This window comes from Muntiacus reevesi, chromosome 2 (assembly GCF_963930625.1).
Source record: "Muntiacus reevesi chromosome 2, mMunRee1.1, whole genome shotgun sequence".
In the NCBI taxonomy this organism is placed as follows: Eukaryota; Metazoa; Chordata; class Mammalia; order Artiodactyla; family Cervidae; genus Muntiacus; species Muntiacus reevesi.
The window spans coordinates 32,034,257-32,053,394 of NC_089250.1; the positions used below are offsets into that span (position 1 = coordinate 32,034,257).

The 19,138-nt window shown below is 38.6% G+C and overlaps 1 protein-coding gene across 2 annotated transcripts in view; it reads left to right on the forward strand.

Annotated features, from left to right (window-relative positions):
• CACNB2 (calcium voltage-gated channel auxiliary subunit beta 2) overlaps window positions 1-19,138 on the forward strand; it is a 410,995-nt gene that overhangs the window by 237,027 nt on the left and 154,830 nt on the right. The gene's annotated exons all lie outside the window — the stretch shown is intronic.

Consider the following 19,138-nt stretch of genomic DNA (forward strand, 5'->3'; position numbering starts at 1 on the left):
ATCACAGCCCAACCAAGGGGAGCCTGGCATCAGCCAGGCATTGTGCTCCTTGGAAGGAAATCAGCGGTGTGGCCATCACCTAGCGCCCCTTGCTGCTGATTGCACAGCTAAGGATAAAGAATTTGTTTATGTTACAAATTTTACCTAGATGTTGATTCTATGACAGGTCAGTGCTAGACTTCGTTCAGTGTTCCAAGGCTTTCTGGTTCTTGGTGCAAGATTAAAGGAAGAAAAATTCCAATACAAATTTCCAGTTAAAGGCAAGATATATTCTGTTCCACTGATCTATATTTCTGTCTGTGGAACAGAATATATCTTGCCTTTTTTTAACTTGAAATTTGTATTGGAATTTTTCTTCCTTTAATCTTGCACCAAGAGCCAGAGATAAATCCACGAACCTATGGACACCTTATCTTTGACAAAGGAGGCAAGGATATACAATGGAAAAAAGACAACCTCTTTAACAAGTGGTGCTGGGAAAACTGGTCAACCACTTGTAAAAGAATGAAACTAGAACACTTTCTAACACCATACACAAAAATAAACTCAAAATGGATTAAAGATCTAAATGTAAGACCAGAAACTATAAAACTCCTAGAGGAGAACATAGGCAAAACACTCTCCGACATAAATCACAGCAAGATCTTCTGTGACCCACCTCCCAGAATATTGGAAATAAAAGCAAAAATAAACAAATGGGATCTAATGAAACTTAAAAGCTTTTGCACAACAAAGGAAACTATAAGTAAGGTGAAAAGACAGCCCTCAGATTGGGAGAAAATAATAGCAAATGAGGAAACAGACAAAGGATTAATCTCAAAAATATACAAGCAACTCCTGAAGCTCAATTCCAGAAAAGTAAATGACCCAATCAAAAAATGGGCCAAAGAACTAAACAGACATTTCTCCAAAGAAGACATACAGATGGCTATCAAACATATGAAAAGATGCTCAACATCACTCATGATCAGAGAAATGCAAATCAAAACCACAATGAGGTACCATTACACACCAGTCAGGATGGCTGCTATCCAAAAGTCTACAAGCAATAAATGCTGGAGAGGGTGTGGAGAAAAGGGAACCCTCTTACACTGTTGGTGGGAATGCAAACTAGTACAGCCACTATGGAGAACAGTGTGGAGATTTCTTAAAAAACTAGAAATAGAACTGCCATATGACCCAGCAATACCACTTCTGGGCATACACACTGAGGAAACCAGATCTGAAAGAGACACGTGCACCCCAATGTTCATCGCAGCACTGTTTATAATAGCCAGGACATGGAAGCAACCTAGATGCCCATCAGCAGACGAATGGATAAGGAAGCTGTGGTACATATACACCATGGAATATTACTCAGCCGTTAAAAAGAATTCATTTGAATCAGTTCTAATGAGATGGATGAAACTGGAGCCCATTATACAGAGTGAAGTAAACCAAAAAGATAAAGAACATTACAGTATACTAACACATATATATGGAATTTAAAAAGATGGTAATGATAACCCTATATGCAAAACAGAAAAAGAGACACAGAAATACAGAACAGACTTTTGAACTCTGTGGGAGAAGGTGAGGGTGGGATGTTTCGAAAGAACAGCATGTATATTATCTAGGGTGAAACAGATCACCAGCCCAGGTGGGATGCATGAGGCAAGTGCTCGGGCCTGGTGCACTGGGAAGACCCAGAGGAATCGGGTGGAGAGGGAGGTGGGAGGGGGGATCGTGATGGGGAATACGTGTAACTCTATGGCTGATTCATGTCAATGTATGACAAAACCCACTGAAAAAATAAAAAAATAAAAATAAAAAAAAAAAGTCTAAAAAAAAAGGCAAGATATATATATATATATATATATATATATATATATATATATGTATGTATATATCTTGTGCCAGTAACCCTAGCTCTCTTCTTACGCCTGGCTCAAATCCTCTTCCTTCTTGAGATCTTTGTTCCCCGTGGAGGCCCATCTTCTGATGCTGAGTTCTGCCTGTCATAAACTGCTGTAAAATATTAATTAATAAAAACATGTATTAATGCTGTTTGAAATAAAGTGGCCTTCAATGCAGTTAATTCTTTTGCTTTCTCTTTTTCTTTCAACATCCTCAGCCTACTTTTTCCTCTCCTACTGCTCTACATACTGTTACCTGTGACCCACATCTTTTTCCCATGTGTCTGCCTGTTTTTATTGCTTCCTCTCTCTTCCTTCTTTTCCAATTTACCTCTTCCTGTCAAATCCCATTTCGCATGCAGCTTCCTTTCTTTGCCTTCTCCTCCACATCGTCGGCTTCCTCCTGCCCGCTCCTTCCTCTCCCTCCCTTCCTCTTCCCTCTCCCTCATCCTCCTCCTTCTCCCCCATCCTCCTCCCTTCTCCCTCTCCTCCTTTTTCCTCCCCTTCTTTTTCAGCTTTCTTTCTTGTTCTTCTGTCTAATAGGATTTAAAATTGACCAGAGATAAAAGAATTCACATAAATTCCAGTTCAGATCAGTTCAGTTGCTCAGTCATGTCTGACTCTTTGTGACCCCATGGACTGCAGCATGCCAGGCTTCCCTGTCCATTACCAACTCCTAAAGTTTGCTCAAACTCATGTTCATCGAGTCAGTGATGCCATCCAACCATCTCACCCTCTGTCAACCCCTTCTCTGCTTACCTTCAGTCTTTCCCAGCATCAGGGTCTTTTCTAATGAGTCATTTCTTCACATCAGGTGGCCAAAGTATTGGAGCTTCAGCTTCAGCAGAAATCCAGAATTCTATACAATTTGTGTTGTTTTTTTATGATAGCATCTTAGGCAAGTGCTGTTTTATTGGTATGCACAGAATCTTGGAAGGTTAGATTGACAGGAGAGAGAGAACTTCAAATCCAATCTAACTGGTGGTTTAAAGATGAAAGCAAATGTCCAGAGTTAAGTGAGTTGACTTGGATCTCAAAGTCAATTACCAACTGTGTTGATAGTTAAGACTGTTTCGGGTGTTAGGACTCTTGTTTCTTTTCACTTTTGCTAGTCACTGTATTGTGTTTCCCTTTTTAGAGTTTAGTTAAGGACATTATCTAGGGGTTTGTTTGTTCCCAGCAAGCCATCTAGCTGATTGACTTTGAGGAAGTTACTTAACCTTTCTGGCCTTCAGATTCTCATCAGAGAATGAGAGGACCAACTACTCTTCAAGGCATCTTTATAATTCTCAAATTTACTCCATCATATTTAACAGCTTTTTAATGGCCAGTTGTTTACTAGCACAAGGTGAGTTGGATTCTTGTGTGCAATATGCCCTTGTGTTTCTTTCCCAGTGCCACCCAAGGTGGAACTTCTTTTGCAGCATTTCTGTATTTCAGTCTGTACAACCAATTCCACTTGTCCAGTATTTGGCTAAATTATTTCTAATTAAAACATGACAGCTTCCTTGGCGGAAATCCTGTCCTTGTACTACAAGGATGCTTGGCAAGGTTTTTGTTATCATTTTTCAAAAGACTGTAGGAAAATGAAATATTTTTGGGGGGTCATAATGTTGCAACAGAACAATGTGACATTTGTATTACCTCTGAAAATGGACAAAGAAGCCTCATTTTTCTTCATTTAAAGGCCCAGTGTAGTATTAATCATTCATGGATTTCTTTGTAAACCTGCCCACACAAATTATTCATAATTTGAAATAAATGCAGATGAAGAAAGAAAAGAAATGTAAAGAAGTATCTTTGTTGAGATAAGAATGGTAAGAATATATTAGGTAATTTGTGCAGGATATAAAATCCAGTAAGTTACTAAGTCCTTTAATTTTACCCAAACTAACCCTCAAATTTCCTTTAAATTCATAGAAAATCTTTCTGTTTCTTTAAATAACTGGGAAATTCATCTTTCTTAGTACATTATTACTATAATTTTTTCAAGATTTGTTATTTATTATTATTATGGGTCTTCGTTGCTACGCACGGGCTTTAGAGAAAACAGTTGCGGTGAGCGGGCGCTACTCTTCTTTGCAGTGCATGGCTTCTCATTGTGATGCTTCTCCGTTGTGGGGCCTGGGTTCTGGGTTGTAAGGGCCTCAGGAGTTGCAGCACGTGAGCTCAGTAGCTGTGACACAGGGTCTTAGTTGCCCCACGGCATGGGGAATCCTCCCAGACCAGGGATTTAACCCAGGTCCCCTGCATTGGCGGGTGAATTCTTAACCACTAGACTACCAGGGAAGCCCTATAATGTTTTATAATTATCGTAATCCTTCCTAGCCCTCCATGAAATGGCTGGGGCATGTGATTAAGCCACTTAACAGAAATATAAATGAGTGTCCCCCGGCCCAGCATTTGCTTTCGTCTCTTTGCTTTTAGGAATCAATGGCTATAGTATATCAAAAGCTGATTGTGTTTCGTTGTGGAATTTTCACTCAGTTTTCCAGACCATCGTTTCCTGAAAAGTGAAAGGTCGCTCAGTCATGTCTGACTCTTTGCGACCCCATGGACTATACAGTCCATGAAATTCTCCAGGCCAGAGTACTGGAGTGGATAGCCTTTCCCTTCTCCAGGGAATCTTCTCAACCCAGAGATCAAACCCAGGTCTCTCACATTACAGATGGATTCTTTACCAGCTAAGCCACCAGGGAAGCCCCATCATTTTCTGAAGTGCTTGCAAATAGTCAGTTTTTTGGCTTCTGGTGTCTGAGAGCCTATTTTAAGAGCACTGCCAAGCATAGTAAACTAATAGCACTGTATTCCAGCTGTGGAAACAGTATCACTGTAGTAATGTACCCTCAGTTCAGTTCAGTCGCTCAGTCGTGTCCACCTCTTTGCAACCCCGTGAATCACAGCACGCCAGGCCTCCCTGTCCATCACAAACTCCTGGAGTTTACTCAAACTCATGTCCATCGAGTCGATGACCACCATCCAACCACCTCATCCGCTGTCATCCCCTTCTCCTCCTGCCCCCAATCCCTCCCAGCATCAGGGTCTTTTCCAATGAGTCAGCTCTTTGCATGAGGTGGCCCTGGCTTCCTATAAAAGGGCTTCTTTGTGGCCATGGTGTGTATGAAGCATGTACCACAATCAGTGGCAGTGAACACTCTCGTGTGGTAAGAAACTGTTTTCCAGCTCATTGACATCTAGCATTTTTCATCAGTTTTTTTTTTTTTTAATCATTTCAGAATTTGTTTTTAACCTTTGCTCCCAAGTGCTTGATGTCATTACAGTAATACAAAACAAATAGCCTGTATCCAAGGGACTAGCACAAATGTTGAAACAGTTCAGAACAAAGTTTGAAATAAACAAATGTAATTTCTAATTTTAGTATCCGATGTACTTGAGATTATTTTTGTACTTGAACTTGGATTTGAAATGCTTATCAATATCTTACCATGACTTTTTTAAAAAGTCTTTTAAAAAATCCTTGTAAGGCAATTTAGATTCTTTAAAAAAAAAAATCTCGATTCCCTGGTGAAAATATATCTGTTAAATATAATTGAAAGTAATTGAATTGAGAGACTTATATGTAATAAAACTTCCTTTGGATAATTTTTTTAAAAATTATTTTGTATTGTTGTATACTTTACAGCTAAGTGATTCAGTTATACACATATCCATGTTGTGTGCGCTCAGTCACTCGATCATGTCTGACTCTTCATGACCCCATGGACTTCAGCCCTCCAGGCCCCTCTGTCTTGGAGTTTTCCAGGCAAGAATACTAGAGTGGGTTGCCATTTCCTTCTCTAGGGGATCTTCCTGACCCAAGGATCCAACCCATGTCTCCTGCGTTGACAGGCAGATTCTTTACCACTGATATATATCTATGTATCTATTATTACGCAGATTCTTTTCCATTACAAGTTATTACCAGGTATTAAGTGGAGTTCCCTGTGCTGTACTATAGGTTGTTATTGGTTATGTGTTTTAATTTATCCCTCCCCCACCACCTTAGGTTAGGTAATCATAAGTTTGTTTTCTAAGTGTGAGTCTGTTTCTGTTTTGAAATAAATTCATTTGTAACATTTTTTTAGGTTTGTTTGGATCATTTATAAGTATTAGTAAAATCTCACCCTAAGAATTGCTTTTTTTAAACATTAAAAATATGTATTTAAGAATATGTTATGCACACACACATATGCACATTAGGATAACACATGTTCTCAACCATAAAATATGTAGAAGTTCACATTAATCTATACATCGTGAATATAAGGAAAAGTAAATGTTTCTTATATGCAAGTAAAACTGAAGCTAAATTTTGAGTTATAGACACATTTTTGAAATTGTAGAAAGGTATCTTAAACCATATATTACTTTGAAATATTTTATCGTTTAATTCAAATTTCATAATTACATCTCTGGTTCCTTAATATCTTAATGAATTGAGATGATAATTGGATCTAATTTTAGAAGGATGTATAAGCTTGACAGTTTAACTGTCAAGAAATAGCCCTATATGAAAGAATGACTTTCGGCTTTCTGGTTATAGTCTACTGAAAACCAAATTCCCTTGTGGATTTGTGTAGGAGCACAATAGAGGAAGATAATTTCACTTCTTGTCAGATAGTAAAAATCTCCCCCAAAGCAACTGAGCTCTAAACAGAGTAAATTGAAATCACACACTTTCCTATTTCATGTGATTTCCTCATTCTGTCCCTCAGAATGGCATTCTTACACCATTTCAGAATGAGAGTTGAAGATTTTCATTAGAAATTTCAAAATGGCCTTCTCTGGAATGGCCATTATTTTAACAGTAAAAATTACGTATAATATATTACAAATTATAATAAATAAGTTATAATAAATAATAAAAGTTATTTTGTCTCTTGTTCTTTGCTTTCAGGTCACCATCATAATAAGCAAACTTTTTTTAAACTTTTTTTAAAGACTGGGCTGTGACTCTATTAGAATGTTTCCAGGAATTTGAAGTGGTTGTGGGGTTAAAAGTTTTCAGAATGACACATATAAAGCTCCTACTAAATAAATAATGCAGAATTGCATCCAGTATTGAAATCTTACTTTCTATTGTCATTATCTCCATCGCATGTGACTGAGGCAGAATTTTCAAACTGTCTAAGAGTTTACATAAACATGTGCCGTCAAACAGGAAAATGGATTGATCAGAAAGTTTGTTCAGGTTTTTCAGTAAGATGCTGCAGAGAAACCTGAACAAACTTTTTGGCCAACCCAGTATCTTGAGGAATGATGTTAACATTTTAAACAAAGCATTCCTGATAATGAGTTCCGGATTTTCATTATTTTTCTGATAAAGAATATAAACCAATGCAGGAATTACTTCCTAGAATACACCCCAAAGAGTATTTTAGGAATACAAACATTGATGAATTACCCCCATAAAATACACACCTGTTGTATATGATTATGCACAGAAGCCAGTTTTTTTCATGAATAATTTGCATCATTTTTTACATAATTTTTGCATAATTTAAGAAACCATATGCTCTATAATGAAAAAGAAAGTATTTAAAGTCTGCAATCGTGTTAAACAGTTACAGTATGAGTCACTATATATTTTTTTAAAGTGCTGCTCTAAGTGTGACAACAGAAACTTAAAGGATATGATGCTCATTTGAAGTATGCTATTAACTTAAAGCCGTAAATTCTTTAACTTAGGCCATTTTGGTGATTGTGACCAAATTTGGAACATTTCTTGTGTTAAGTGTTGAAATGTTTTTAAAAACCTGAAAACTGTCTCAGAATATTCTTTGACATCTGAGAATTCAGTGTGTTTGTTCTATAAGGTGAGATCTACATAACTTGTTTCAAAAATGGACCCTGATAATTTTTCTAGGTTTTATAATTTGCCAGACTGGTTAGTTTTACTAGACTTCATAAACAGTTATAAACATTTTTTAAAAGAATTTTTTTCAATTTAATTCCAAAATCCATATATGCTTTTCTCCCTTGAGTCAAAAATATCCTTGAGTCAATATCCCTTGAGTCAAAAATATCCTATCTGTGCCACCAAGTTTTTTGAAGATTAGTCATTATTATTAAAGATGGTCTGTACTTCACTGTTGCACAGGAAGAATAGTCTAAACTTTGATGTTTTTAATGTATCCATACCAGAATTTTTATTTTTGTGAGGAAGTGATACTGCCATTTTCCTTTAAGATTATTGATATAATTTTATTTTTAAATGTTTGTTTTATAATGGAGTATAATTGATTTACAGTGTTGTGTTAGTCTCAGTTATCCAACAAAGTGATCCAGTTATACATACACGTGTATTTATTCTTTTTCAAACTCTTTTCTCATATAGGCTGTTACAGAATACTCAGTTTTCTATACTAGAAAGTATGTCCTTATTGATTATCTATTTTACATATAGCAGTTTGTAATTCCAGATTCCCAAATGTGATTTTATTTTTAATAAGAGCCCTTTGTCAACAAGAAATATATTTAAAATGCTGCGTTTGAGAGGACTACCTGATTTAAGAAGGTATATTTCCTTGTTGTCTTGAAAGAGGTTGGAACTGGGGCCAATAGTGGAAGTTGAAAGAAGCGAGAACGTGTGTCGCTTTTCAGTTTAAAAAATAATAAGTGAACCCACTAAGAAATAAGCCACCAACTTCCCATCTCTAAAAGTATCGTATCCTGCTTTGGTCACTCTCTAGCTAGTGCTGTTTAGTAGAACTTTTCCTCACGATGGAAATTTTCTATGTTGACGCTGTCCAATATGGCATCCTGGACATGACTTTGAGCAGACTCCAGCAGATGGTGGAGAACAGAGAGGCTGGCATGCCGCAGTCCATGGGGTCACAAAACGTCAGACACGACTTAGCAACTGAGCAATGACAACAGTATGGCAGCCACTAACCACGAGTGACTGTTGAGCACTTGAAATGTGGTGACTGAAAAATTGAATCTGTAATTATATCTGAATGGCTTTTATTAGGACGTCCTTGGCAATCCAGTTAAGACTGCATATTCCCACTACAGAATGGCTAGTTTGAATCCCTGGTCAAAGAACTAGATCCTGCATGCCCCAACTAGAGGTCCTTCATACCGCAACTAAGACCCAGCATAGCCAGACAGACAGACAGATGACTCCTTTCTACTCAGACTGTGCTCTGCAGACCAGGAATTCCAGTATCACATCCAAGCTTGTTAAGAACACAGAATCCCAGGTCCCACCCCAAACCTACTGAGACAGAATCCACATTCTAGTGAGACTTCTCAGGTAATTCTTCAGGTCATTATCATTTTGCAGAGCTGGTCTGAAAGGCATTCTTACATAGACTCAATGGTTAGATGAGATGAGTGTTCCATCTCACTCAAGTTTGCAATTCTTTCCTTTCAGAGAAGTTAATTTTTGAGATTGAAAGAGAGGTTAAGAGCATAGGCTTTGAGGTTAGACAAGGACTTGAAACCCAGCTATTTCACTCTGGTTTTGAGTGACTTTAGATAAATCAACCTGTCACAGTCTCAGCTCCCCTTCTGTCAGATGGGGGTGCTCACGAAATGGTACCTGTCCAGCTACCGTGAAGGTGAACTGACATAATGTTAGTAAAGTGTTTACAGAGTAAAGCATCAATAAAGGATTTTTTTTCCTTCAAGATTTTTACTTTTGGCTGTGCTTGGTCTTTGCTGCTATGCACAGGCATTCTCTACTTGCGGTGAGCAGGGTCTGCTCTTTGTTGCCATGCACGGGCTACTCACTGTGGTGTCCTCTCTAGTAAAGCACAGGCCCTAGAGTGTGTGGGCACAGTAGTTGTGGCATTCAGGCTTAGTTGCTCCATGGCACGTGGGATCTTCCAGGACTGGGCTCGAACCTGTGTCCCCTGCATTGGCACTCAAATTCTCAACCACTGTACCACCGGGGAAGCCCTAAAGGTTGGTTTTAACTGCTATTATTGTTAATGCATATTACATAACCCCTATTATTGTTAATGCATATTATATGCCTTTCAAAGTAAGAGAAGCTGACTAAACTTAGCAGGCCTAGATGATTGGATATATCTTTCTTCCAAATCACAATTAGCTTTGCAAAGTCTCAAATGATGGTTACCTGTCTTAAAGAAAAGAAGATCTGAAGTCTTCTGGTGTGTTTTTTTCACATATTTTATATTTAGGATTAAAGTGAGAAATAGTATCTTTGAACCATCAAAAGGTCTTTAAGCTGGCGATCAGAGAGCAAAGCAGCCCCTTCTTGGTTCCTTTAAAATTCCTCTTTGCCTTCCTATGCTAGAGATTATGGAACCCCACCCCCCAAAAAATGTCTTAAAAGTTCTGCCCACCTCTATTACTCATGGTTGGGGCCACAGCAAAGTAAGTTCTGCCATCCTGGTTGCACGGTGTGGAGGGATATGTCTGGCAGGGCTTCTTGGGAGTACAGCCAGAATTTCCTTTTCAGCAAACTCTATGTTTCAAAAAGAATGAACCCAGGGTGAGCTCAAGCTATTAGTCACAAGTTTTCATCTTTATTAAATGGAGCTTCATCAGGGAGCTAGCCTGAGTGGGGGTGGGAACAGTCTGCTAGTTAAAAATAAAAGCTCATACTTATTTAAAATTCCCATCGTTCTTTTGGCACTAAAAAAGTCATCCATGCTTATAGAATATAATTTCCAAAGTACTTTCTGTGATTTAACCATTCTGTCATTGTTGGACATTTAGATTGCTTTGCACATGCATATACGTATGTGTGTGTATTACATACGTGTGTGTGTGTGTGTGTGTGTGTGTGTGATCCCATGGTGAACATCCTCGTACATAAATTTTTTTCTGCATCTTTATTTCCTTCACTTAGATTCTGAAAAACAGAATTACTGAATATGTACTTTTAGAAGAGAAATATGTCTTGACAAATGGCTGTTCAGAAACATTGCATTAATTTAGATGTCCACCAGCAGTATTTGAGTTCATTTCACTGTAATATTGATTGTCACTTTTAAAAAGGTTAATTTGATGCAATGGAATACTATTCATACATTAAAAAGTAGGAAATCCTGCCATTGGTGGCAACATGGATAAATCTTGAGGGCACTGCAGTAAGTGAAATAAGTCAGACAGAGAAAGACAGATACTGTATGATCTCACTTAGATGTGGAATCTTAAAAAAGAAAACAACTCAGAACAGATTGTAGTTGGCAAATGGTGGGGGGAGATGGGGTGTGAAATGAGTGAAGGTGGTACAAACTTCCAGTTATAAAATAAATCCTGGGAGTATAATGTACAACATGGAGACTCTAGTTAGCAATACTTTATTGTCCATTTGAAATTTGCTAAGAGAGTAGATCTGAAAAGTTCTCAGCATAAGAAGAAAATTATAGCAATGTGTGGTGATGGATGTAAATTAAATTCACAGTAGGTACATATAGCAAATCATTACATTGTACATTTATAGTGAATACAAGTTATACGTCATTACATCTCAATTTTAAAAAGAGATCAATATAAACATGGTGGTTGAAGTAGTCTCTGGAGTCACTTGCCCTGAGTTCAGGCCTGTCTCTGTCACTTACTTGCTGTGTGACATTTCAGACTCACTCACTTGACTTGTAAAACAGGGAAAATAGTTTTACCTACCGCATGGGTTGTTGTGAGGATTAAGGTAGTTACGCATGCATGCTGAGTCACTTCAGTAGTGTCTGATTTTCTTTTTCGACTCCATGGACTGTATCGTGCCAGGCTTATGTGTCCATAGGATTCTCCAGGCAGGAATACTGGAGTGGGTTGCCATACCCTTCTCCAGGGGATCTTTTTGACCCAGGGATCTAACCCACATCTGTTATGTCTCCTGCCACTGGCAGGCAGGTTCTTTACCACTAGCGTCACCTGGGAAGACCCACCACTAGAGCCATCTGTATGCCAATCATCTAGGACAGTAATTTTGCACACAGCAGAAGTTATGTGCCATCTGTTAGGATCATTGTTAGGGGGTGTGTATGGCCCAGAGGCCTACCTGACATTTTAGGAATGTTGCCTTCTTTTATTTTAATTTTTACTTTATTTTGAACTATAGTTGCTTTACAATGTTTTGTTAGTTTCTGCTCTACAGCAAAGTGACTCAGCCATACATATTCATGTATCTATTCTTTTTCAGAATTGTTTCCCACATAGGTTATTACAGAGTGTTGAGCAGAGTTCTCTGTGCTCTACAAATACAGTAGGTCCTTGTTGATTATTTTATTTTAAATGTTTATTTTTGGCTGTGCTAGGTCTTCGTGGTGGCATGAAGTCCTTCTCTAGTCGTGGCACACGGACTGAGTTGTGGCATGCAGGCTCGGTAGTTGCAGCCCTCGGGCTCAATGGCTCTGCTTCCTGTGGGATCTTAGTTCCCCAGCCATGGATCGAACCCATGTCCCCTGCATTGGAAGTAGATTCTTAACCACTGGACCACCAGGAGAAGTCCCTAAAACCTGTTTTAAATATAGTAGTGTGTATATGTCAATCCCCAAATCCCAATTTAATGCTCCCAAGGAGTGTTGCCTTTTTGATGACTGTGTACCACGAGGGGAGAAATCTCTTAATGGACTGAGAACACTTGCTTTTACCCACCTTTATGCCCCTTGAGCCAAAAAGGAATTTCATTCAATGAAAAATTTCCCAGTTTTGATTTGGTTCTGCACAGCTGCAGTCAGAAATTCTGAGTCCCTTGATGCTCCCCAAAGACCATGCTTTGTGGTTATAATTCCCAAGTGAAGGAGCTCACTAGTTTGGCTACCAGCATCTTCCACTACAGCCATCTGTGTCTTGGGAGCCACCGAGTGCCCGCCCAACAGGCTACTGGCAGTCCAAACTGTGTGCAGCTCTCCCTGGAAGTTTTCACTGTGGATAGTTGCAGAAAGCACCCTAGAGCCTCTTATTTAGAGGGATGGGGGGTGGGGAAGCAAAAGAGAACAAAACTTTTTGATGAAATGCAAAATCATTGACCAAAGGAAGATCACATTTTCCTACAGACCAGGCAACTTCAGCTCAGCCCATACTATTCAGACATCACAAAGAAACTTCTTTTCTTCTTGGAGAAGTTTCTCATGATCTGTGATGAAGGCAGAGCAAACCCTCTCGTTTCATTAATTTTATCATTTGACAGTTATCGAACCCTTCCTTTAAGCCAATTCTTGACTCCCTCCTGCCCTGAACTCAGGTTGATTTGTATCTCATTCTACTTTGATATTCTGAATTCCTGTTTCTCTTTCTCCCAAGTTAGGCTGGATAGTCTTCCTTAAGGGTCCACAACCCTGTGTAGAGCTGATGATGAGGAGGGGAGTGGGGAAGAGGAGGAAGATAAAGACAGCAGCTTTTATTTATGGAATATTTATGTGTAAGGCACTAGTATAAGTGATTTACATATACTGATTATTCAAAACTTTTTTTTTTTTTACCATCCACAATTTATAGACGAGGAAGCTGAGTTTGGCAAGTTTTTCAAAGGTGCCCAAGGTCACATAGCTAATAAAAGGTAGAACCAGAATTCAAACTTAAGTCAACCCCCTGGCCAAATCAAACCCTCCAATTGTTCTTTGCCGCTCCTTTCATGGTTTCTCCACTTGCTTTCTTAAGCCTTAGGAGTTAGCCTATGTGTTCTTTCAGATTTTTCCTTAGAGGTTTTTGTGTTTATTTCATGGTTAAGGTTGTAGAATTGTGAAACCAGTCAGTCTTTGATTTCCTTTGGGGGATGGCTTAGATGGCAAAGAATCTGCCTGCAATGCAGGAGACCTGGATTCAATCCCTGGATTTGAGAAGGTCCCCTGGAGGAGAGCATAGCAACCCACTCCAGTATGCTTGCCTGGAGAATCCCCATGGACAGAGGAGCCTGGTGGCTACAGCCCATGGGGTCTCAGAGTCGGACACGACTGAGTGACTAAGCATAGCACAGCACACCTTTATCCCATAGGTTCCTCGAAAATCCAGGTGTCGTTGGTACACATTTATATTGGCATTCTCTCCAAGAAGGTACTGATGTTCAACTCTGAAAGGAATAGAAGTGACTGTAAAAAATAATAATAACCTTCTTCCTTCCCTAACCCCGTTTTCATCTGAATGCCTGCATTGATTTAGGGAATAAATAATTACAGGTACATCAGGCTGAGTTAGTGACTCAGGATAGACAGAATGACAGAGGAAATAGAAGCCATAAAGATAAAGAACATACAGTCATGCTTTTAAGGACATTGAAAGGGCTGCTTGGATCACCTAGAAAGCCGTACTAAGCATGACAGTTGATGAAGAAAAACGTGAACACAAGATGTCATTTGAGGTTTCCAGAAGGTAGAGAAGGCTTAGTGGAAGGTCAGTGACTGGAAGGTGCCAGGTAGAACTGAGTGGAGAAGTGCAGGGGGTGGATGGAATTAAGATCTCCTTGATGGGTTAATCCTGAGTTAATAAGGAGAGTGGAGGTAGCTCTTTGGTTTAGAGTAAAGGAGAAAGGGTAGCTTGAGAGATGAAGATGCGAGGGCTTCCCTGGCGGCTCAAACAGTAATGTGGGAGACCCTGGGTTCAATCCCTGGGTTGGGAAGGTTCCCCTGGAGAAGGGAACGGCTACCCACTCCAGTATTCTGGCCTGGAGAATTCCGTGGACTCTGTAGTCCATGGGGTCGCAAAGAGTCGGACATGACTGAGCGACTTCCACTAATAAAATTAGTCAAAGCTCATGAATTGCTGAGTCCTGTTTCAAAGGACATCTCTTGTCACCAGGTAGATTTTCCTTATTCTATAAAATACTTTGCCGTCTCAATGACATATTTAGCCCCTTCTGTTGTGTATAACAAGAACAGAGAACTCTACCTCGCACTCCTTCCTGGGCACCTCTGTACCCACACTGTCCTTTTCAAGTATTATTTAACATCTCTTAACATTAACTCAGACAACTCCATACAGAGGGTGCTGTCTCCTCATTTTCCAGGCACAGAAATTCAGCCTTAAAGATGTTCTGTAACTCGTCCAATGTCACCCAACAGAGTGCTAAATTTAACATTTGTTACACTGCCCCCTAAAGAAAAGTCCCTTTGAGATGAATGGGGGAACTTTTCATCTCATTTATCTAGAGCGAATGTACATATATACAGTGGAATATTATTCAGCCACTAAAAGGAATGAACTAATGCCATTTGCAGCTACATAGATGGACCTAGAGATTATCATGCTAAATAAAGTAAGTCAGAAAGAGAAAGATAAATATCACATGATATAACTTACAAGTGGAGTCTAAAATATGACACAAATGAACTTATCCACAAAACAGACTCACAGACATAGAGAACAGGCTTGTGGTTGCTAAGGGGGTAGAGAACTGAAGGTAGAGATGGAGTGGGAGTTTGGGATTAGCAGATGCAAACTAATTTATGGAGGATGGATAAACAACAAGATTCTGCTGTATAGCACAGGGAACTATATTCAATATCCTGTAATAAACCATAATGAGAAAGAATATTTAAAAAGAATATATATATATATATATGTATGTATACCTGAGTCACTTTGCTATACAGCAGAAAGTAATACAACATTGTAAATCAACTATACTTCAATAAAATTTTTTAAGTTCTTTAGTAAAGACAGAAGGCTGTGTTTCAGAGGTAACCTGAGGAGCAGTTCCTACTTTTTGTGATGTTAGAGATTGAAAGTGACAGAGAGATGAGTGTTTTCTTGCATGCCATTCTTTTTTATTTTTTGTCTTGTAATCTCACCACCCTCTCCACCTTGTGTATCAATGATAGAAAGGAGAAAGGTACGTGTATCTTTATTAATGTAAAGATAATCTAAATGTGCTAATAGGGATGAAGTTCATCATTAAATTAATCATTTTCCAAATTCTCTGAGAGAGATTATTTACTCTTTGCATTCTGTTTTAAGAGCTGTGCATTGAGAAAATGTCAGGCACTTGAAATTAGAAAAAGTAGCTTTTAATTGATAAAGACCTAAAACAAAACTTTTTACTAAGTAATTTAGTTCCTTGAAACTGAGAAATAGAAGGCAATATTTGTCACAAAATACTGCTAGTGAGAAGTGAAAATTCAGTTCTCCTTGAGCTTTATATGGGATGCATGGGGTTCTGGTCTCTGAGCCATGATCTTGATGTTCAAAGGCCTGGACTTGATAATCAGTTGTTCAGTCACTAAGTTGTGTTGAACTCCTTGAGACCCCATGGACTGCAGCATGCCAGGCTTCCCTGTCCTTCACAATCTATCTCCCAGAGTTTGCTTAGATTCATGTTCACTGATTCGGTGACACCATCAAACCATCTCGTCTTCTCTCGTCCCCTTCTCCTCCTGCCCCCAATCTTTCCCAGCATCAGGGCCTTTTCCAATGACTTGTCTCTTCACATCAAGTGGCCAAAGTATTGGAGGTTCAACTTCAGCATCAGTCCTTCCAATGAATATTAGATGTGATTATCAGTATATGTGGACAGTGAATGACTAGATGAATGGTGTTGCCTGTGTCTCTGTTTGAAGGATGGTTTAATTTTTCTGGTTTAAGAATGTGTTGAAAGCTACCATGAAGCTGCCTCCACATGCCTTGTACATGGATTTGGAGAAGACAACTCTTTTTTCATCCATTGAAGCAGTCACTTGTTTGAAAACCATCTGTACTAAGATATTAATTTAAGTATAAATAATTTCTATTAGGGAATATTTCTAAAAGGGAGGAAATTTCTTGTGACACAGAATTGTCCTCCAAAAGTAAACCCTTTTTGCTCTTGTTAAAAAAAAAAAAAAAGGAATTGGAGTACAGAGTAATTTGATTAAGTATCAGTACTATGCAAGCTGTTTAATTTTAAGCCTGGCATATCACATAGTAGAGAAGTTGACAAACTTCCTGTCAAGGCCAGATAGGAAATATTTTGGGCTTTCAGGCTATACATTCTCTCTTATCCACCCAGCTTTGCTTTTGTAACACAAAAGCAGCCACAGGAAATGTAGAATTGACTGAGTGTGATTGTGTGCCAATAAAGTTTTATTTATGGACACACAAATGGGAATTTCATGTAATTTTCATGTCATGTGATATTGTTCTCTTGATTGTTTTGAGCTACTTATGAACATTATTCTTAGCTCCCGAGGCATACAAAAAGAGGTAACAGGCTGGCAAATCCCTGCTAGAATCTGTGTGGTTAGAGCCCTGAAGATATTTTTATACCAGGAAATGTGTAATGCTATCTCCCTGAGCCTGATATAAAATCTGGGAATGTACTATAGATGTCCTTGTGTAGAGAACTATTTTTTTAAGGTTTCTGAAAATTACGTTTGACAACACAAATGACCTTTGCTCCTAATTCAGATGTCATGTTTAAATTTCTACCTGGATCTGGAAATTAAATGAAAATGATGATTATGAAATACACAGGGTCCTTGAACTCTTCCTTTTGGCTGTTTGGATGGGTCATTGTCTTTATGTTAGCTAGAATCCAAGAACATGATATTTCTACTGCTTGTGAAAGGTATTATTACTGGAGGGAAGGTCTCGCCAAGAGCTTGTGTGTGTGTGTGTTTGTGTGTGTGTGTGTTGCAGGGCAGAGCAGGGAGGGTGTGGTATGAAGGAGCAGAAATCTGGGAGGATTAAATTACGAGCACCAGTGACAAAGAAAACTCCAGACAGCATAGTTGGTGATATGTCAACATTTTAATTCTGAATGAGTGTTAATTGGGTATCTTAGTGCTGAAATTATTTGTTACCTAAAACACTGACACAATCTGAAGGTTTCTGATTTTTATAATTATATAGCACACAGAGAACTCCTTTCTCTAGATGTGATTGCTTTATACAGAATGTATTTGAAGCACTTGCTGTAGATCAATTAATAATTCAGAACTGTAATTATTAGACTCCACGGTGACTTGGTAGTAAAAAAAAAATCTTCCAGAATCAGGCCTACAAACAGTTTGAGGCTGGTTGAAATTTCAAACTTCAACTTAAGAAAAAAACATCTCCCCTTCTTCCCTTCTCTACAACCCCCCCTGGAACAAAAAAAAGCAGGAGCAGGCCTTGCTTCCTGGAGCTGACTTTCTAGCATATTTATTAGCTTATTTAAGTTTGAAAGCTTATGAGAATTTCTCTGTCTGAAACCATGTTGAGGTTTCTTGTAATATTTTTTTTATTGTGGTAAAATATATGTAGCAAAATTTACCATTTTAACCATTTTTAAAATTTGTTTTTAATTGAAGGATAATTGCTATTATTGTGTTGGTTTCTCCATATATTAACATGCATCTGCCACAGATATACATATGTTGCCTCCCTCTTGAACCTCCTTCCCACCTCCCGTCCCATCCCACCCCTTGAGGTTGTCACAGAGATCCGCATTGACTTTCCTGAGTCATACAGGAAATGCCCACTGGCTATTTTACATATGGTAATGTATATGTTTCCATGCTACTCTCTCCATTTGTCCCACCCTTTTCTTCCCCCAAAGTGTTGACAAGTCTGTTCTCTTATCTCTGCATCTCCATTGCTGCCCTGAAGACAGGTTCATCAGTACCATCTGTCTAGATTCCATATATATGCATTAACATATGATACTTGTTTTCCTGTTTCTTACTTCACTCTGTATAGTAGACTGTAGGTTTATCAACCTCATTGGAACTGACTCAAATGTGTTCCTTTTTATGACTGAGTAATATTCTAGTGCATATATGTACCACAGCTATTATTTTAACCATTTTTAAGTGTACAGTTTTGTGGCATCAGGTACATTCATTACACATGAATTCCCTGCCCTTTCGTGCCCCCAGCCCTGGGGAGCCACAATCTACTTTCTGTCCCTTGCATGTGACCTCTGCTGGTACTTCCTGGAAGTAGAACCATATAGTATTGGTCCTTTTGTGATTGGCTTCCTTCCTCAACATAATACCTTCAAGACTTTTTTTTAATAAAAGCTATTTTTAAAATTTTAAATGAAAACTTCTACCTTTAATGCAGTTTTAAGCTTTTATCTTAAGAAAAGTGTTCCTAATTCCTTTAATATATATATATATGTATATATATTTAACTTTTAGGTAGTTTTTTATAATTTATTTACTTGTTTCTGGTTGTGTGGCATCTTCATTGCTGCGTGCAGGCTTTCTCTAGTTGCAGTGAGTGGGGGTTACTCTGCATGGGGTTCTTATTACAGTGGCTTCTCTAGTTGCAGAGCACAGGCTCTAGGGTGCATGGCCTTCAGCAGTTGTAATGCATGGGCTTAGTTGCTACACAGCATTTGGGATCTTCCTGGGCCAGGGTTCAAACCT